Source organism: Seriola aureovittata, chromosome 2, assembly GCF_021018895.1.
Source record: "Seriola aureovittata isolate HTS-2021-v1 ecotype China chromosome 2, ASM2101889v1, whole genome shotgun sequence".
NCBI classification, from domain to species: Eukaryota; Metazoa; Chordata; class Actinopteri; order Carangiformes; family Carangidae; genus Seriola; species Seriola aureovittata.
In genome coordinates this window covers 5,514,309-5,536,418 of record NC_079365.1, presented here as the reverse complement: position 1 = coordinate 5,536,418, position 22,110 = coordinate 5,514,309, and the positions used below count along the sequence as shown (strand labels likewise).

Genomic DNA, 22,110 nt, shown 5'->3' with positions numbered 1-22,110 from the left:
ACCACTTGATGTGTAAATAAACAACTGTTCAGGGTGTTAACACACACACACACACACACACACACACGCACACACAGTGTTGAGTGTTGGCAGAATGTTGGTTCCTGCAGCTACAGGTTAAACTGCATAAAATGTAACCTATTTAATGATTAATACCATGTGACACACACTGCTGTCTGTTTTATGACTTATAGAATATCTTTGATCCACATTTTATTGAATAATTGCTTGTATTGCAGAAATATTTCCTCCTCAGAGAAAACGGGCCAGCAAATGTTATACATGCATATAAATTGAATGTTGAATGAGGTGCCATGGTGATGAGGAGGAAACTGTCTGTAGTAGTTTGATATAAGGTGGGAGTGGTCTGAAATGCGCTGTCCTTTATTGAAAAAAGACCGACTCACTTTGGAGTTCACTGGTGGGACGCCTGGCAGCCCTTTCATACACAGAGCAGACCGTGTGCCCGACAGCCTTTCTCCCCTCTCCTCTCCCAACTGCCGTGTCTCCTCTCCTGAACAGGTAAGGCATCACTCTGAGTTATTGTGCCACGCAATAGTGTGCGATCTTTGTAGAGTTCAGTGTGTATCCTGTCTGCCTGCGCCTTGCAGCGCTCACATAATTCAATACCTTTTCTTTGGTCACGCGTTTGCACAGGTACCGTGTAACTGTATAAGAGGAGATGATTCCCCCTTCATGCGCTTTATACCTCCATATATATGTATATACATATAAATCCCAGTTTTTAACCATTTTAAAATAAGTTAAGTCTGAGCAGCCAACAGTGTTTTCCGTGCAGGAGTGAAACATCGTGATCCATTTGCGCATTCCATCAGGCTGCAGCGCACAGTGGAAATAACCCGCGTTGTGGACAAGAGGTTACCGTTAATGACAGCGTTAATGCACGATATAGTCCGTTTTCAAGATGCAGATGGTGGTGAAGGCGGAGGTGAAGCGCGCCTTTTCCTGTCTTCTTTTCCACGTTCCATCACTGTGTAGATGATTGAGGCGCAGGAGACACCTGCAGCGGGAGATCAGAGACTGTGAACAGAGGTTTTCTCCAAGTGATTTTTTCCTGAATTATTCTGGTAGCCTGTTATGCTCGCATATTATTCTGTGAAGTACAGCGAGAAATATAGGAGAAATAACAGGTTTACATCCTCAAAGCATTCACATCACAGCCGGACCACAGCCTGAAATATTGATAATTTAAAAAGAGTTTGTGATAAAGACATTGACAATAAATGCTATAAAAGCTTATCAGTAGAAGGTGACAGAATCTTGCCCACCTACAGTATTTCATCTCTTGTATATGTGTGTGATAGTGTGTGTGTGTGTGTGGGTGTGTGTCTTGGATGTGCTTCCAGTTCTCTGGTGTTTATTTCATTTTGAAGTGCTGTAGCCAGTAAGTACCTGTCCTCTGTCTTCAAATGTCTGAAGCCATTCAAGTTATTTGTTCTTGTGCTGATATACAAGGATCATTAAAAGGAAAATTACCCCCTGCACACACACTCACACCCACACACTCACTCAACCCTTTCCCACCCAGGAAGGTACTACAGCATAATAAATATGCCATTAGCCATTTTCATTCAGATGCAATACCCCCCAAATTGTATTCAGTGATCACACTTCTCTGTCACTTAGTCTAGTGGAATGATGATTAATATGCCACTTTGTGGCTTAATTTCTAAGCACCGACTTAATAAATCTGCCACATTCATGTAGCCCCATCGATTACTCTCAGGAGGGACATCTAGAGAATACATAAGGGCCCCTTCACATCCTCATTGCCACACAATGACAGAGGTGAGCAGACTTCGGCCACAAGGTTCCCTTTATTCACAAAACTGAGACAATGCAGTTCAAAAACAATTCACATCAGTATAGTTTTGTTCTTGTTTCACCAGTACAGCAGTGCAGTTGCATAAAATTTCAGCTGATACACCAACATAAAGTTCCATCTATCTTCCACTATTTGCATTCTCAGTGTCTCTGAAATAAAGACGTGTGCAATGTTTCCCAATTTGGTGTCTAGGAACCTCCAGGTGTTCTTTACACTGATTCTGTGGACCCTGAGCAAATTGACGACTCATTTATTCCACCATTATTTCATTTAACAGAGGTGAACACAATGATTATCTGTATGCAATTACATTTTAATGGTTTTAGTAATGTAAATTAACACTAAAAGCTCTGACACCCAGGTATCAGAGCAATTAAAACATATTATTTCAAGTGTTGTAAACAGCATTTATTTTGGAGGAAGAAGAAAAGGCAGTCAGTGCATGTCAGTGTATTTGTGCACATTTCAGAGCAGAAAGCTTGTTTTTGTGGGTTATCACCTCATGTTGCCTGAGTTCTCTGGGTTTTTACTCAACAGCAACAGTCTTAGCAGGTAGGTAGTGCGGGCTGAAGGCTAATCTTCACAGGGGTGATAGAGATAACAGTGATGTATGGAGCGGATGGGGTGGTTTAACACCCAGAGCTGACTGTTGTCTAGCGGGGTCAGGTCTGTGATACCGGAATACTGCTTCAGCCAGCTCCTCTCATGCCTGGGATTTGGCAGTCTTAATAGCTGCAGGTGGATACAAGCAGAGGCAGCCTCTGTATACACAGCCTGCAGATGCCTTGATGAATGCTGTGTTGTAGCTCCGGCATCTGTCAGTTGCTTCTGCTTTCCAAGTAAAATGCCTCCTTGGCCAGTGGCCAGACATTCAACCAGTTCATACTGTGACATGGTTATGACGCTTTTTACAGTGAAGGTGATGGCTGTGTTATTCCTAACCGAGACACTACACTTGGAAATGTTCTTATTGCCACTACCACACCCCTATATTTTGTATGAAGTAATAACACAAGCACCTTGTAAATGTGGAATTTATGCTCTTGCATGTATATTAAAAGCATCTGCAGAGTGTGAGCGTTGAAATTCACGACACACTAGGTCTGGGCAACATGGTCAAAGTCAATATCACCAGATTATTAAAGTTGCATTAATCATTATTTTTATATTAACAATTTATCAAATAACTAAGTGAAAGAGGTCACACCTATGATAAACTAAATTATCAACTGACTTTGTTGACCACAGAGCTTCTTAGCATCTTTTAGCTAGCTGTTTTCATTTGCTTTTGTTAAGGTTCGGTTCAGTTCCACTGCTTTTATCAATCCAGCAAACATACTGTGATAAATCCATGGTGTACTAACAGCCCAGGGCTGAACAGCAAAGAGACAGTCAGTGCTTGTGAATCAGAGCTTGTGAATGTTTTGCGCATGAAGATTTAGCGGCTATAGCACCAGTTATTTTGATAAGGTGGAGGAGACCAAAGCAGAGTCAAAAGGGAAGCGAATATGACACACATCTTCGAGTAAGTGTAATATCTTCAAACAACTCCAAATGATGCTGATAAATGCTAAAGTTGCTCCATGTCTGCCGCATGTGTAAACCGGCATTGCTTGCTAGCAATACTTTATAAGGTGATAATATGAAAATGTTGTTTGTAGCTAGTTCTGCTGCCTCCAAGTGACAAATAATGAATTGATACAAGTTTAGGAATCTGTAGCTGATATAAATATATATCACAATGTGGCAAATGCAAAATGAGATGTACAATAATCAAACTGAAGTTTACTGTCATCAACTGTTCCACCACTAATCTATTCCCATGTGTAAAACAAAGCTAATGATAACTCATTTAGTTTGTAATATGTAAGATGATATGAACAAATCATCTTGACATAATTACACTGAAAATAAGTTGCTTATATGTTCTAGTCTAAGTCTATTATCCTTATATATTGTCTAATTATCAGCTGACATTTAAATGGTTGATTACTGACACCAATTTTAATTATTAACCAGTTATCTTTTGTAACATTGTAAATAAATTATGTCATATTAGTAGTTTTGTGTGCGGGCTAATTTCTTATATTTTGTAGGTTCATTTTGTCTCCTTGCTCTTGTTGCATGTAGCAACATCATAGTGTTTCGGTGACATACTGTAGCCAGGTGGAAGGACTGGACAGGGACATATCGATCAAATTGACCTGATCACACTTATGATGCCCTTTAGGCTGTGGATTTAAAGTCATTCTTCTTTATTAAAAATAAGCTTTTGGTCACAGAGGCTTTAGTTACTTAATGAAAAAATGCACACCAGAGACAGCATATATCATTCGGTGCTGTCATTTCATTTGATTGCTGTCACTATAGGATGAATCCAGAGAGAAGGTGTGATTATTACGGTGTGATTATTGATTGGCTGCTGTCTGTAATGGAGAGATTCAAATGTGTTGGCAAGTGCTGAGCAGCAAATTAGTCATTTTGAAGGAATTTAATAGCAGGAAGGAAAAACATCACCAGCAAAACACCAGATGGACCAGTGTGTTAATCATTCAACAGTTCTAACTTTCTTATGTTGCTCACATTTTGATTGGTCCTTAATATGACGCTCAATACATGATATATACATCTATACTATTTGGAGATGCCTTAAGAATTAAAAGTCACATGATATGAAGAAGTATTAGGAACCCTCTGAGTGGAGTAACATTTTTCACCCTGTTTCATATGGTAACATCATAATATCTAACTGATATTGTAAATTTAGTTTCGACTCTTATTTATTATTATTCATTATTTATTTATTTGACTAGTTCCCCAAATATGTCAATTTACAATCATATAAGACACATAAAAGAAGCAATCTCTCATATTTATGAAGCTCAAACTACAATATGTATATATATATATATATATATATATATATATATATATATATATATATATATATATATATATATATAGTTTGGCATTTTTGATTGAAAAATTACTCAAATGATTAATTAATTATCAAAATATTTGCATATTGATTAATTTTCTGATGATTGATTAAATGATTAATCAAATATTCATTTCATCTTTAGTTATTTTCTGATTTTGAACAGCCTGTTCAACCAAAAGTGTTGAATTATACATTTTTATTTAGTGCTCTGATGTATTTGTAAAGCCTTCAAGAGCTGAATTTGATTACACTGTTATTCAGTGGCGAGATTTGACCCATAATGATTTATGTTTCAGTGGCTTTTATTTTTTTTAGTAAGGAACTGTACTGTGAAGTACAAAATTATTCAACAATTCCCAAACAATCTCAGGTATTGGTATCAGTGTTGGCTTTTTTTAGAAAGGCCAGTATTGCAGTTAGCAGCTTATCAGCATTCTGTTAATAGTGAGTGAGATAAAGGCCATGTTTCTGATCTGTAGCCGCAGCAGTAAGGAGAGATTCAGAGGGAAGCTGAAGGTGCAGTGTGAGGACATGTGGTCGGGCTGCAGGAGGCCAGGTAAGCAGGGCAGAGTGGTGACCTTCACTCTCTGATAGAGACTGACAGAAGCTTGATGGAGACTCTGCCGACAGAATCATGTTGAATTATTCCTGACGTGGAGTTGAAAGACACAGTAAAGCCAGAGAGGAGCATTTTACACCATCGTATTGGGATTAATGAAAGAACCTGACCGACAGACTTCTCAAACAAACCATCTGCTGAGGTCTTTTTTTTACCAAAACTCTACTCGCCAGTTGTTCAATCCAGCAGCCGGAGAACACTTCTAAGCTGCTAAACCTGTACAGTGCAACATGTTAACTGTTCATACCTCAGTTGGATTTGTTTTATTTTGTAATTTGCCTTTCTCAGCAGAAATTGTTACCTTTGTGTGATCCTCCTTTGTCTAATACACCCTGGCAGAGGAAGCCTGGCTTATGAATAAATCAGAACCCTCACTTTCACTGCTTTGAACGATAGCGAATGGAATTGCCATGTACTGTACCATACTGAACCAGGAGCTACTTTCATCTTTTTTTCCCCCTTCTTGTGCTAAAAATAGCTCGACTGCAGCAAATTGTTGTCTATACATTGCATTGAACACAATTTCATAAATAATTCCCGCTTGTGTTGCTGTTTTCCACAATAGTTTTCACAATCAATTATTCATATAAACCTGGTTATGAACTCATGTGTTATTGTGTCAGGATTTTGCACAGATAAACTTTGATTGCTTATCTCTTATGTAAGATGACCACCTCCACTCACTGGTCACCCATGATTTAAGCCTAATCTTCTTAGCCAGGAAACGTATTTGTCTTTGGAAAGCCGCAAATTATTTTTTATGTCAGAAATTTCCCAAGAAATATATAATCAGATTTTTTTTTTATTAATGTCTGTCAGGAAGCTGATTGTAACCGTAATAGCCTTATTGTTTGTTTAGATATTTCAGCACCTCTGCGCTAGTGCCAATATTCCAGATTTAGACTTTTTATAATAATATCTAATTTTATAGCTGCAGTCCAGAGAAGGATTACCAAAGCAATATTGAAAGTAAACAACTGCACCCTCGGAAAATAATTTTAGGGAAAGAAGTTTTATCCGCAGTCTAAATAAAGTAACAGATATTCTGTACCTTGCACAAACCGCAAACACACCACAGCGAAGTTTGGAAAATTACAAACAGACTTTTCAGTCAGACTCTGAGGTGTGAGGGAAAGATGTTTGTGGATAATACCTCAGAAAGAAGATAGGAGCCAAGCTTAGTTTCCCCTAACAAATCTTCTGTTGCACCAGCATCACTTACACATTAGTGGTAGTGCGTGTTTTCAAAAAAAAAAAAAAAACAGATTACGCTTCAACTGGAGCACCACCTGCACAACACTGATAGAAAACCTGCAATATGAACCTGTCACACCGACACTTACTGCAAACTCTTAAATATGATGATATTCATAACAGGTGGTGTATCAGCGCATCATTAGAATGGAAATCCCCCCAAAAAAGTGTTGGGGGGGGGGATAATTTACGTCCTTCAGAGTCCTCCAAAAGCAAGCTTTATAAGCTGAGTGATGTGTGGATTTTTGGAAAGTCTAAAATAAGATTGGCAGTTGGCTAGTCAGATAAAACCTCAACTTGCCGGAAGTGTTAGTTTATCCCAGCCGAGGACATATTGGTGGAGAATGCTGTGCAGTCTTTAGAGCAGCTTTTGTGCCTTGTGCAATGTATATGGTATCTAGAATAGGAAGCCTCTGTCTGTGATGGGAATGTATATTTTATCCCTTGCATTCACATCATTTCCCTGCCAATATGTGCAGCTAATAGTTACCCATGCAGAATGAAACAACATTTACAGGAGCCATTTGACTTCAGAGCAGCTATGAACCATAGCAGAAAATATATATCTATCTGTCATACGAGCTGACTTACAGCTGTCATATTGTTTTAAAATACTGTAATAGGGGTCTTAAATATGGCTGGAGACATTATGGTAAAAGACTGAGGCTAATGCACCATGTCAGATGGCAAAAAGTCTGTTGAATCCGTGTCGAAGAGATTGGAATAAAGAAACAGCACTGTTCTTGTATTTCGGTGTGGAGCTAGTTACTCATAGTATGTTAGGGAAATATGTAAGATCTGATTTGTATTTCATAATAACACTGTTATTTTTGGCTACTTACTATTAACTTGGATGAGCACGACAGGTTCAGGTTCGACAGGAAAATATCATTACTTGAGTCAGTATAATAAGTATAATATAGATACTCCTGGTCAAAGATAACTCCAATACAGTTATGTCAAATTTTTACTTGGGTGAAAGTACTGGAGTACTTGCTTTTAAAAACATTTAAGTATTCAAGTGATGTTTAGAATGTCAACACATTGTTGTGTTGTTCTACATTTACAGAACCTAATGTAGAACAGGACAGAGCTGCTAACATTATCTACACTCAGGTAAAGCAGCATCCATGACCTTTAACCCCACAAAATAATTTTGAATGAATTGCTCCGTGGCCTTGGAAGTATAGTACTTAGTTACCACAGTAGGTAGCATTTGCAGCTAAGATTAAAACAGACAGCAATGTTTACTTCATTCCTCTAACTTTTGCTCTCATATTTTTGGCCTCTTGGCCTTGTACGACTTAGAGTGAATATATACTACAGTATATGATATAGTGAGGCAACCTGTTCAGCTCGTCTGTGCCTCTTCCTATTCACAGCAGCTAGAATAGAATAAGTTAGTGGAAATTACTTTCCCGCTAGCACCCCCATCCATCAAATCCTGTCTTTAGTCCTATCTGATGTTGACGAACAATGTGTGTGTGTGTGTGTGTGTGTTTCATGAATCCATGTGCTCCTTGATGCTTGACGCAAGCGGCATAGCTATTTTTAAGATACATGTATTCAGCACTGAGCCTCTGCTTCGATGGAGGAAGAGGAAGTTGGTTCTGATCAAGTTTGACACTCAGTAAATGATCGTGATGGCTTTCGGCAATCAGCTGCTTTCTTTGCACGTGTCTTGTAATGGAAAACTATCAGTCTGATAAGTAACCATACACTGATGTAGGTGTTTGTATCTGTGGGATGCTCGGAGAAGGTGCTGTGCTTATGAATTTGTGTGCTATTTTTACATCTGGGTTAATTCATATAACCCTTTTGTAATGCAATCCTAATCTGTGATGTGGTAACAGAACATTAGCACTGAATATATTGTCAGAACTCGACTCAGTGCAGCTCTGTGAGAAGAGTGTAATTGAGAGAGAGCCCATGGGAGTTTGATGGGGAGACTGAGATTCTCCTAATGATATCTATATACTGTACAGCAAGCTGTTTCCACAAATGTCCCAGTAATATACCTTTAAACTTTGTGAAGGCAATGCTTAGCTTGCAGTGAAGGCTGAATTGCACTTTGCAGGTTGCTTTGCTTTCACCTTCTGTCCAGTTCATCCCAAACCAGCTCCATGGGGTTTAAGTCTGGAGACTGTGCTGCTCTTCCATCATGTGAAGCCACCGTCTGTTTCTTTTCTTCTAATGTTTTAGGTCATTATCTTGCTGTAGGATGAACCCCTGACCAACCCGTCTGTCTTCCTTTGTTATTTGTCTTTTTTCACCATACTGATAGCAATATACAGCACTACTTCCTGCGGTACTGTATTGTCCTAATAGGTCCTCAGAGAGTGTAGTAGCACAGTTTGTTCCAACACTGCCTTTGTACAGACAGAGGGTTTGTAAGTCATCAACAAATGTTTGGACACCTGTAGGAATTGTAGGATCAACTTTCAAGGCTTCATTTACTTCCACTGCTGCAGGAAAACTTTTTCACCTTGGGCAGTTTACTGCTTACCTTTGTACCATTTGTAGCATTCCAAGGACACGATTTCTCATTGATTGGGGGCACCACTTCTCATTATTTTGAGAAGTTCGATAAGTTAATTTATACAACAGTTAGTTCCGACCAAGTAATTTGATTGGACAAGAGTCATTCCATAAGTGCTGATATAGAGTAACAGCACTGGGACTTTTACCTACATGTATCGCTCTGCTTTACAGGTGTTCTGTTAACTGTTAATAAGAGTTACATTAACAGTCATTTTCTCTCTTAGATTGTATGAAAATAATTCCAGAAATAACATTTGAATTAAATAACGTCTGGTTGTCAGAAGAGGACGAAGGGAAGAAACCTGGATGCTTCAGCGCATATCTCCAGGTGTGCTCTACTTCGAAAGAACATAACAACAACTGAGTTTAAATAAGGAGATTTACTAACAATACTAGTAACTACAGGGTAAATGCAATGTCTGATAAACATTTAGATGAAAAAGGGAATAGTGGAACAGGTTTAAGCTGATCAAATGAACTGTGTGATAAATTGGACAACGGTGGGGGAGAATATGTTCTGGCTATTTACAATACGGCTATACTACTAGCTGAGCGATGTGCTGCTGTGGACGGGGCCATCCACAAAGACGAGTTTTAGCCACTTAAAATTAAAACAATATTAATTGAAGAGTGAGGTTTGGACATTTTCACTGCTTTATCTCGCGGTCAAACAGCCCTCTCCTTTGGAACTACATTTTTTCAACCATTTAACTACCGTATTCCTACGCACAAATGTACAAGCACACCTGCGCTTAGCTCTGTCTGACTCAAACAGCTGATCTGTGGAGTAATGCAGTGAGTGAGCGTCGTAGTTGCACTTGTGTGTAGTAATATGGTAGTTCAATGGTTACCAAAGTAGTTCCAAAGGAGAAAGCTGTTTGATGGCAAGGTAAAGCGGTGAAAATATTCAAAATAAATCACATTTAAACTGATATTAGTTTTTTTTTCCTGTGGGCATTTTTCACTGGCCTTGAACCGGTTAAATTTAAATAAAAAACTGGAAAAACAGGAGTGTTCTAAAACGTTTTGAATGGTAGAGTATGTGACGCCGCACCCAACACTGGAAAAATGAATGAATGCAGAGAGCATAATGAAACCTTCCTTGCTATTAAGCAGAATTTCCAATACCCCTCTCTTGTAATCTACAGAGTAGCATAAATGGTGAACCTTGGCAGGCTGCAGCATGATTAATGCACTGCACACTAAATGGATTTGCAATGAACCAATCGTGTGATGAGCTGCTTACACTCGCAATAAACTGGTACCTCGACAGTTGTGTGGCTCCTCCCGGCCCTTCATGTGAGAATTTGCATGTTGTAGCCACGGCAGGGTTATTCATGTGGATGTGTGTGACCAGAGTGAGTCATCCATCACAAATTCAGGCCTTGGCTTTCTCACAGCCGACCGTGTGGTGTGCTCCTCATTCTCTGGAGCAGGTCACCTGGTCAAAGGCCTGTTTGTCTTCAGTTGGGTGTCTGTCCCTGCAGCCTGGCTGTGTTGACGCTGTCTTCTCTGGCACTGTCAGTCATCTGGCCCTGTGACCTGCACCATTTTCCCCTGACTTACCCAGGCAGCAGTCCCAGCCCCGGCCCATCTCTCAGCACGGCTTCTCAAGACATCATATTTCCAAGACAACTCATATCCTTCGCACGGTGAAAAATAGCTCCTGACGTCTGTGATTATTCTAAACCTTTAAACTGTCTTTTCCTATTACACTTACTGAGTTGTGATAGATTAAGCTTTATCTTCATGGCCACATTGCACCTCCTTTTTCTTTGCACTGGATTGTTTATGTTTGTGTCTGTCCAGAAAAAGCCTCCCCTTGCAGGAATTCTTCAAAGCGCTTTGTCCTAATATTGAGGCGGCATAAAACCAGGCTGCAAGGTCTAAAAGATTACGACCAGTGCCATCCTTCAACCCTACCACTGATTGTGCATGGTGATTTCATTACCTACAGGAATGTTCTTAGACTTTTGTCTCAGAGCAAAAATGTGTTAAACTTAAATAGCTATTTCTTCTTAATAGAAAACATGTCCTGAAGATACAAGATAGTGTGCATGTACTGGACTGACATACCTTTATCAACAAATATAGATAGTTACAGGGCCAAGCTATAACTGGACCTCGGCTGCAGCACTTCCCATCTGAATTTAAACCCCAAGTGAATGAGCATCCTAAATGGAAAAGTCATAATATTTCTTATAGGGATGCTGTTGGTGGATTTGACCTGTACGGCTATGATTGGATTAGATGCAGGTTTCCTGTCAGGTGCCTTTGTTTGGGTCGGGGGGGGGGGGTGTCGGGGGGGTCGGGGGGTTTTGTGGCTGTGATGAGTGAAGCCACAGCCCCTGCGAGGTGTCGGAGGATGGATGGCCTCGGAGTACAAGGTCCAGGAGAAATGTGCCCACCGTGCCGTCAGGGGATAGGGAGGTGATGATTCATTTTCAGCATCACTTCACCCGGGATGATCTCATTACTTTGTGCGAGTGGACCATCCCAGCGATGAGAACCCGGCAGGTCCGCAGAGCCTCCACCCTGAGAGGCGTGTCGTATGAGGCATTACACGCTCCTGCACTGTTTGTGTGTTGATTATAGAATATAATAGAACGATGGGAGGAGCACAGATTTATGGTGTCCTTTCAGATGATTTTATGCAGGTGGCTTGAAGATTGTGTGACTAAAAGTGAAAGTAATAGTTTGCTTCTCCCTGATTAAAAAATATTCAATACGTTTTATATGTCTTATTACCTCCACAAAGGAGGTTATGTGTTCACCTGTGTCTGTTTGTTTGTTTGTCAGCTGGAGTACACTAAAGGAACTGAATTGATTTGAACCAAACTTTGTAGAGGGATGGGTCCTGGGCCAGGGAATAACCCATTAGATTTTGGTGGTTTGGTGATCCAGTTAAAGGGCAGACCCAGGATTTTTTTTTTTTTTTTTTATCACTTTCCTTAACAAAGCAAAATTGGGATTTTTTTTTTTTCGAATTTTCTTCAGTTTCTCAAGAAATATTGTTTGGATCTTAATGTAAAAAATCAGACATGTTAAAGGTCCCATATCTTACACTTATGTTGATTAATAAGAATATATATTTGTGGTTTTAAGAGCCAGTAACCATCTCAGTGTAGTTTTACTCTCTCAAGCTTCTCTCTGGAGCTGGAGATCAGAAGACCTCTCTGACGGACTGATTTCTGAGTGAAACTGAGAGAAACTAAATCCTGCAAGGTTGGATGGTGGGTCCAGGTGGGCGGGGCTTGGGCCATGGCTGAAGGCGATGGCTGTATAGTTGTGACATCACAATGTTTCAAAAGTCCTGACAGCTGGTTTTAAGGCTCAGTTTCTGAATACAGGCTGTGTGCATTTCTCTGTGGTCAGAGCGCTTTGATACTTTCAGAGTATTAACATAGAACCTTATAATCAAAGAAGACATGATGTGTTGACACCCATGAGTTTGTACAATTTGGCGTTCGATTGTTTGGCCTTGGTGGAGGAATGCGCTCTACTGAGGGCCATTCTAGTTAAGAGTCCATTATTGTTTTGTCGATGCTACTAACAACCAAATTCATAAATGTTGAGTGGATATTACTTACAATCTGCTCTTGATGCATTACTTATACACTAAAACAATCAGTTGCTGACTCGTGTGCATGTTCAGGAGACTCAGTTATGATGCAAACAGTTGGAACTGACAGTCTCAGCAAATACTGCATGTGCATAATACATTATCTTGATGAAAGATGTATAATGAGTGTGTAAGAGATGGATGATCACCTGCTCGACCTCATCTTATCTTTCTTTTCAGATTCACAATTATTCCAACATGTGACAACATATGTTCTAATTAAGGTATAAATAGAAGATTAAATAATAATCAGGAGATCTGCAGGTGTCTGTCAGTTCTCGAGGCTTTGAACATGTAGAACGAGGCTTATCGTACCTCTGGGTGCACTAATTAAAATAAGACACAACTTCATATCTGAGTCGTGCAGTAGAGTGCCTCATGTTTTAACAGTGCAGTCAGGCGGGAGCTGATAATCCCACCATGCCTTGTTAGATGACAACAGAAAGAATAAACACACACATGTCGCAGAGCATAATAAAGATCCATACCCTGTAGCCTATAGGAAAATCACAGTTAGGAGGAAGAAGTTGCTGGTTTTCACAAGTGTAACTAGGATGTAAGTCATCCAATGGAGTGTTTCAATTATGTGGGATCAGTGCTACTGTGATACTTTATTTACTTTACAGGAGAAATACCACAACGTAAAAAATACTCCATTACAAGGAAATTTGAAAGTACGGTATTATCATCCTCAGTGCTATATTATTATATAGATTATTGTTATGACTGAGCCTGAGGCAGTATTAAATTGTTGCTGCCGGCTGAGGTGAGGGTAATTGTACATTTTATACTGTTGGGCAGTTTAATCTATGACAATGCATCATAATTCAGAGGGTGACCGTGGAAACTGAAGCTGCTAAATAAATGCAGTGATGTAAAAAGTACAAATCTTTCCCTCTGAAATGTTGGGAAATAAAAGTATAAGTGTTGTAAATTGTGCTCTAGTACCGCTAAATAAAATACATGCTCAATTCAGCACCAAAATTTGTGTTACAATTTTTGTGTTGTGTACAGGGATCACACAGATTCCCTTTTACAAGCTCTGCCCTTCTTCCAAAACAAACTCCAGGTTTTTCAGTTTATACTTAGTTATACTTAGTTATTTATTATTATTATAAAATCATACTTGTGTCTGCAATTATTATTTCAGCACACTTACTGTACGTTCAGACTGAAAGCAACAAAATTCAAATTGACTGGAAGTCATTCATTTTCTATGTGAGCCGGTGTCTCTCGGGGGTTGCTTGCCCATTGGAGGTTGGGGCGTCAGAAAAAGTTAGAAGTCCAGTTAACTCCACTCAGGTGAACACTAGAGAACGTAACTGTGTAAACTTTTGTTCCCAAACGTTGTTCCCAAGCACAATGGAGGATAAATTATAAATTGTGGGGCAGGTTTCCCCATCCTTCACAACATGTCTCTGTTTGCTTACAAGGACTTGAATACAAAAAACGATACATGGATAAAGGTGTCTGACATTGTAGGTGTTCCAGGTGAGTTGGTGAAGTGATAATAGGAGGGAATTACGTGCTAACACTGAGTCAGAGCGCCCACGAACTTCAACAGCGTCTGTGGCGGGGCAGCTTTCAGTCTGAACGTACGTTTAGCACCATTCCCAACTACCAAACCAGCAACAGTCATCGGCTTCCACGTACTTACATTTTCTATAAACTTCAAATAGCCAACTTAGAATTTCAGACCAAGGTCCTGCAGTCTGGATTCTAGTCACCACTAAACTTTTCACGAAGGCCTCTGATGTGAGTCAAGAGTGAATGTAATGTAAATGTAAAAAAATATTTGTATGCTTTGTTAGATAGAGATATTGGAGCTTCAGTCCTCTGTCAGTGTCTACACACAATGCATTCATGCACGGTATTGCGTGTAGTTCACCCATGTTCTGGCAGCACTGTGAACTATCACTGTAGTAGCTCATGTAAAACAGAGGAAAATAGACTTGAACCTTAAAATGTGTTTATCGCACATGTGAAATGCTCGCTGTTAGCAGCCTGTGTCGACAGAAGGATCTGTTATGAGAGGGACGACTGAAAAATGACACCATACCTCTGAAACAATAGTTTACCAGAGGGTTACAGAAAAAAAAATACAAGCACTTGTTTTCTTAATAATAACATTACTGGAAAACAAATGAAATCAAAGTCCAACATCTGTAGCCACGGCACAAAGTGACTTTGCCCGTCTGTACCTGGAAAGCTTAGACAATCACTTTGACTTGAATTTCTCTACTAAGCTTGTTTGTTTCTATTTTTTATTTCTTTATTTTTTTTATCTATTTCCACATCAAAACTGTGGCAAACACTAACAAGGTCAAGTTCCCTCATTAGTTTTGGTTTTTACAAAGAAAGTATTGATTCCAGTCTGCCAAATGATGGATCTCACAAGCAGAAACATGACCATCGAGGTTCTGTTTTATCTACATCAAGCCAGAAAATGTCTTTTCTCAGTCTGTTTTTTGCAGATTTGTGGGCTGTGTCAGTGGAAAGGCTTTATATTGTCTCCTATTGCTCTGTGGTTTTATTGTTAAGTTTTAATTGTGTTTGAATTTTAATGCACAAGTTTTAAATGTGGCTCTATACAGCTCACTGAGGACACTGGGCTTAAATTATTCTGCGACTATAATACATTATGACATTGTTTAAGTCACATTGCTTGATTTTTCATGCATCATAATAGAAGTTGGTATAGTATTCCATTGTTTTATACCTGTTTTATCACCTGGGTGTGAATTTGGATCAGATGTTATGTGAGGTGAGGTGGCTGTGAATTCACTGCATACACTTCTGATGATATCAGGTTCAAGGTGTATGGATATAGAGCAGTGATAGTGCTTGTGTGCTTCTGAAAATCAGAGAAAGGCTGTCACATAATTTTGTGCATGTTTTTTTTTTTTTTTTCTCAAAGAATTTAGCAAACTAATGCCTCCTTTCTTTGCCTGTCATGCATCGTTGTGACATTTGTGCAGAGCTGGACGTGTTCCTGACCTAAACCGGTAGCTTGCAAAAATGTGTTTTGCATTTGCAAAAAACAAACAAACAACCAAAAAAAAGAAGCACTGACTGCTTAATGCAAGTCATCAGAATTTCACTTGTAAACCCCAATGATTTTCTGTCTGTGTGATGCACTTAGAAGTTGTAGCCTTAGTGGCCAAAGTTTACTGATTATATTACAATTAGACAAGAGGCTGAGAGTGAATGGGGATGAGAAGTGACCTTGCAGCAGAGAGCAGCCAGATGGTTAAGTGAAGTAAATACACAGAGCAGTCAGGTCAGAGGAGTTTTAGACCTTGACCACGTTGCGCTGTAGGTACATGAACACAGGAATAATGAAAAGACTGTTTTTTAATCATTACATAAACAGCAATTATTTGTTTATTGCGAGTGACATGTTAAAACACTTTCCTTATTCGCGTATCAGCAGCGACACAACAACTCTTCAAAGAGAGACAATGTAGGTGAGAGTGGTTGGTTCATTTTGATTTTTTTTTTTTTTTATAGCCGACGCTCGTTAACCAACAATAGACAGGGGGCGAAGTGGACCACAATGACCTGGAGTGTCTAAACAGAGTGAGAAAGTCGAGCATACACACACACACACACACACACCCACACCCATCCACAGGCAGAAGAGGAGCCCCTCCCAGCAGACCGTCACACAAAGCGATGGTCCTTTTAATTCCATTGTTGCAGAAGCAGCAGAACCACACTTATCCAGGAACACATAAAAAGTTATAAATTCATGAGACTATAACGATTAAAAAAAGAGCAGAGGAGCAGAATTGCTTGTTGACCAGAGCAGAGACATGCACTTCTGGTGTGAACAGCCCGGCTACTGCTCGCACGACAGAGTCAGACCGACATTAAACTAGCGGTGGGCGATCTGACAGCTTTGTATTGTGGACAATTTTACTTTGGCATATGATGTACTTTTCAGATAAATCATACAGATCGTGTTATTAAAAAGGGCTAGCTGTTAAACAGCTAGTCACCGGCACCAGCTGCAGTCGAGGACAGGAGGATCGTGGATTGTGATTCTACTACTATGACCCTTTTTGCCAGATTGACCACCCCCTACATTAAACTTCAAAAGAAAATGAACAGGCCAGGTCCACCTCAGTCCTCAGCATAGTGGACAGATTGTCCGCTGGGTTTTGTTCAGAAATAGCAACATGTTGACCTGCTTCGGGGTTAGTCTAGTGTGCAGTCTGTTAACTGTTAGACTCTTGGCAGAGAATACCAACTGAGACCGAACTGATGTCCCAGGATATTTTAACTGTTTAACTCAGAGTATTAATCAGTCAAAATACTTATTGTCGGTAAACGGTGAACAACCCCGAGTCTCATGCCGAAGGACAGCCATGCAGGATTAAATAAATAATAAATGTGCAGTGAGAAACTATAATGTTTACTGTATGCGATTGCGGTGCAGTTTTATAAATTGATTAGGATAGTTATTGGCTTTAATTTGTTTGCAGTGCACTCAGCGTTGTGCAGATGGAGCAATGTGAGCAGAGCCAAAAACGTCTCAGTCAGCTCTTGTTTGCAGGTTGGGTCAGTTCAGGAGCTGAAGGATGTTGACTTTGTCAAGGGTGACCTTAATGCATGTATGGCTTGATAGGGATGACATGCTCTCTGCTGACTTCGCCTTGATGTCTTTAAAATGGCATAAACTAGAAGTCAAGACTCAGCAGCCACCATAAGGTAACCCTGTCCTCTCTTAAAGGAACACACCACCATTTCCCAGCCTTATCTCCTCATATCAGTGACACTGTATTAACTGCTAGTTAACTTAGTAAACGTATCTTATTCATAGTGGTCTTCACATGTCAGAAAAGGAAAACACGTGTGCATAATGATATTAGTGTTGGCATGAACTAGCGGAGCATTTAAATGGAACAGAGCCATCATCAGTGTTATTAGTTACACCTCTGTGTTTCCTTTTCTACCAGTGTGTGGTGTGAAAAAGGCTCTGGCGACGAGCTTGTTTGTATAGCACCTTTCAGCAACATTTCAAAGTGCTTTACATAAGACATAAAAAAGCATTAAGACCAGATATAAAAGAAACACAAGGCAATATAAATAGACACTTAAAAGTAGCATTTAAAAAGATAAACAACAGATTAAAACAGAATTAAAGTTATAGTGCAGTTTGTGCACCCTGGGCAAATTCCATATCCACTATTAAGCAAGAAAATTATATCTGGAAAACAGCTGCTGCAGTGTCAACAATATCCACTAAAAGTGCTTGCTTCTGCCACCGATTGTTATTACAAGTGTGTGACAACATTAAGGATAGGATCCCCGCTGAGATAGACCTTTTTGTTAAAGAGTAAGATGGTTTTTGTTTAACCAGAAACAGCCACTTTATCAGTCTGTTCAAAGCCGCCAGACTCCATCGATAAAAGGGTAATTTTATCTAACAGAACACGAGAGCGTCTGCTGGTCTAACGCTGCCACAATCGGTTGCTTTGTTTGTGTTATTGTGGGGTCATTTTACTCAAGTTAAGCACCAGAATACCAATAAATCCTGCAGTTATCTTGAAATCTTCAGTTATCTTCTGTTAAAGCACTTTTTTACTTTTTCTTTCATGAACTTTTTCTTCATAAAAAGATTGTTTTAGAAAGGTATGTTCAGTCAGCACAGATCAGCTAAAGTTAGCTAAAAGTGTTTTAAGCTGCAAATTGGTTGGTAATTTATATTAATTCTGGCAGTAGACATTTCCCATTACAGTATGTCATTTTTTGATTTTCCAACATGTACCGATAATAACGGTACTTTTATATACAACGAAATGCAGTACTTTGGGTCCCTCTTTACACATTGTAAATACTATTTCTCACCTGGTGCTAATCAGTCGATCAGTGGTTTTTATTCCAAGACTTTTTCACAAAAACATCACGTGAATATGTGTCAGATGAATAGTTTCCTTTTTTCCCCCTGTTAAGTGCAAAGATGGATACCTCTTATGTCTGTACACTCAATATGATGCTGCAGCTGCTTAAATTAGCTTAACACAAAGAGCGGAAACAAGGGGAAACCTGGCTCCGGATAACAAAATCTGCCAACCATTACCTCTATTTTTCGATTTTTCTTTTCACTTGAATGCAATTTAATCCATGTGTAACCACACCTATGGTAGCTCTCAAAGAAATGTAGAAAAACCTTTCTCTGTATGTTCAAATTATGTTTGACCAAAGCTTGAAAGTTAATAGGTTCCTGAAGTAGTTAATAATCATGAGAGTTTTCCTGATTGACACTAGCCTGCGTCATCAACCTGCAGAGACAGTAAAAAAAAAAAAAAAACTGCTTATTACACTGACAATCATGTGGCTGCTCAGCTATGTGTTCCCATTTAGACTTACAGACTGAGGACAACTTATCCGGTTTCAGTTGATTGCATTTTCTACTTTATTCAGTTGCAATGCATTTTTCTCCAAGTGTCAGTATGGAAAGAGATTGTAATGTTTAAAGTTATACTTGTCATGGCAGGTTGTTTTGTCTCGTCTGTGCTTGTGCCGCACATTAAAATCTAAGGTTTCACACACACTGTAGATTGTTCTATTCACAAATTCCTCAATCAAACCAGTCCCGCCCACATAATCTTAGCAAAATACACCCTCATCTGAAACTAATGCGTCACTTTAAAGCTACTGAAATCTTAATACGGCAAGGAAGAGATGTGACTGCAGATGTCCAAAGGCCAGTTTGAATATGCTCACACTGGCCTGCATGAGACAGATGGGATGAGATGGGATTACATGAAATGAGAAGGCAGTGAACTGGCTTAGCTCTCACATCGTCGCTGAATCTCTGCGAGCTGCTGTCAGTTTGGCACAGTGAGATTAACCAAAGCAAACATGTGGGGAAGGCAAACCAACAAATTTGATGATCTTACAATGTTTGCATGAAAGCATGTTTTCATTTTCCATCCCTGAATGTCTAAAGTGGGGCACTCTTCTTCGTGTTCCCATTGCTCTCAGTGAGACAGGTCACTGCCTCTTGTGTTGTTTTTAGATGTTGACGTTTTCTGTTAAATCAAGGGCAGTCATCCACTTTCACAACATTTGGTGGATAATGTGTAATCCTTTTTTATTCAGACTTTTTTGATGCCTGTGCTCATTGCTGTGGTCTTTCAATACGTGACCTCTGACATATGATCTTTCATTCAAACACTGTTCACTAGACCATCTGTACGTCTCCTTCTTTAGATTTGTTGTTGATGGGAAGTTTTAATTTTAGTTCAGAGGGTAGGACATTTTTCTGTCTCCTCAGTCAGGCTGACTCAGCGCCTCACCAGAAGGTGGCATGACGGCATTTCTTGACCTAAAGTAGTGCTCCAGTCTTAGTGGTGTGGGTCGTACCCAAGCTGCAACCCCCGGGGCTAAAAAATGCTGTTCCTCCAATTGCCACTTGAGGCTGGCTCCAAAAGTGAGTCAATCTCCATAAACTCTCATGTTGAAATGTCCAACTTTAGAGTAGAAATAAACATGTTTACAGCCTGGTGCAAAATACAGTTTTCATCTCTATAGCTAATGTCTTCCTTTATGACAACTGTACAGGCGTTATATAACTCACCTGTTTACATTTTAATAAGGCTTAAAGTTATACATAACTGAGGGTGTGTCGCTTTGAGGTACAGGTGGGTGAGTGTATGCTTGCCACAAACCAGCAATCATTGAAGTCTCTGCCCCACAAATGCCCCACCTCTTTGCCCATTTCTAGATTAGCCGAGAGTTAGGTGGAATCAGGCACTGCCAAGATGGCGATGGCAGAGCAGCCCACTCTGTGACATTGCTCCTAACAGAAAAGCAAACTCATCTGGCCGTGTAAATGGAGTCAATCGCCTTTTTACCGGGTTTACTTGCTTAAACCAGAATTATGAAAAATCTCTAGAGCAGCGCTGTCACTGCCTTCCGCCATGTTTTGACTGACGCATTACGAAGCATGAGTCTGGGAGACTGTTGCTGGTTGATGCCTTACAGAACCTACCGTGAGTCAAATTAACCACCGTAATTAACCACGGTAATCGACCACGTTTATAGTGGTAATCTAAATTTAAACGGTAATACTAACCGACTGGAATTTCTACCGTGATATAGAACCTCATCTCTAGCTACGTCCATCTGTGGCTAAAGTTGGTTGTGGCAGCTTTTGCCAAAGTGGATAGGCTTTATTGATGAAATAAGTCAGCATGCAATCTCAGATGTCAAAGTTCATCAATGCTGAACTTCATTTCAGTCCAGAATTTCACTGTGCTATGCTGGTGTGACAAAGACTTAAAGACCTTTCTACACAGGAGGTAGGTCACATAGCCACATTTCTCAGTCATCTGTCTCACATACATCTGACAGAACCTGTTACCAACTAATATCACCCATATCATTACAGTTATCAATCAGTCAAATTTGTGCAGCACTTTTCATTACAGGTAAGTGCAGTGCTTCACAGATGACTGATAAGCTAAAAAGAAAAATAAGACAAATAGAATAGAAATAGAAAAGAAAGCTGACAATGAGATACAATATAAAAAAAAAAGAATAATATAGTAACATTAGCAAACTAAAAACATAGAAACATTCATAATAAAATAACATAAAAATAGAATTAAATACAATTTACAACATAGATACAATAAAATAAGTGAATACATACATACTTAATTAAAAGTCAGACTGACCTGAAGCAGTAATTTGATCACCTCTGCTCCTCAGATCTGCACAGTCCAGCTACTGTACCCTGACACCTCTTTCTGTCTGTGCAGCACATCTGCAAGTGACGCCATTCTATATGACACAATGGTATGTGACTCAGCATTGCGTGACATGGTCAATGTGTGTTGCACTTAATTCTCCTCACGCTGTCTGGTTGTTTGATTTATTCAAACGGAACAGCCGTGATAAAGGAATCATTTCCTGTCCCCCTGGCAGACCCCCCCCCCGATACAGCTATCAGATTTTGGGTGTTTAGAAACAGCAAATGTAAAAGCTTTTATGAACTCGGCGATGGCTGAATGGAAGACAACAAAGCCGCAGAATGTCTCAGATTAGAACTTATTGGCTGGGCTGTTGTGAGGCTGAACTCCTGTCCAGCTGGAGAGAGCGGTGTCTGACCCTGTACGTTTGTGATCTGGGCTTAGACAGCACCCAGACGTCTCCCCCTCCTGAGCTTTGGGCAGAAACAGACGGCTAGTGTGAGCTGTGATAGCAGCAGCAACTTTGAGTGGTAGCCTATCAGAGGCAGACTGGCTGTGGGAGCTGGATGGGATTTGAAGACC

The 22,110-nt window shown here is 39.8% G+C and overlaps 1 protein-coding gene across 3 annotated transcripts in view; it reads left to right on the top strand.

The window, feature by feature from the left end:
- Window positions 1–402: 402 nt before the first annotated feature.
- LOC130162075 (contactin-4) overlaps window positions 403–22,110 on the top strand; it is a 111,154-nt gene continuing 89,446 nt past the window's right edge. Inside the window, exon 1 of one of the 3 annotated variants that reach the window (XM_056365551.1) lies at window positions 403–522. The gene's annotated coding sequence lies outside the window, so the exon portion shown is untranslated. The remainder of the gene's footprint in view (window positions 523–22,110) is intronic. The other 2 variants (XM_056365541.1, XM_056365562.1) reach the window with 2 other exon arrangements.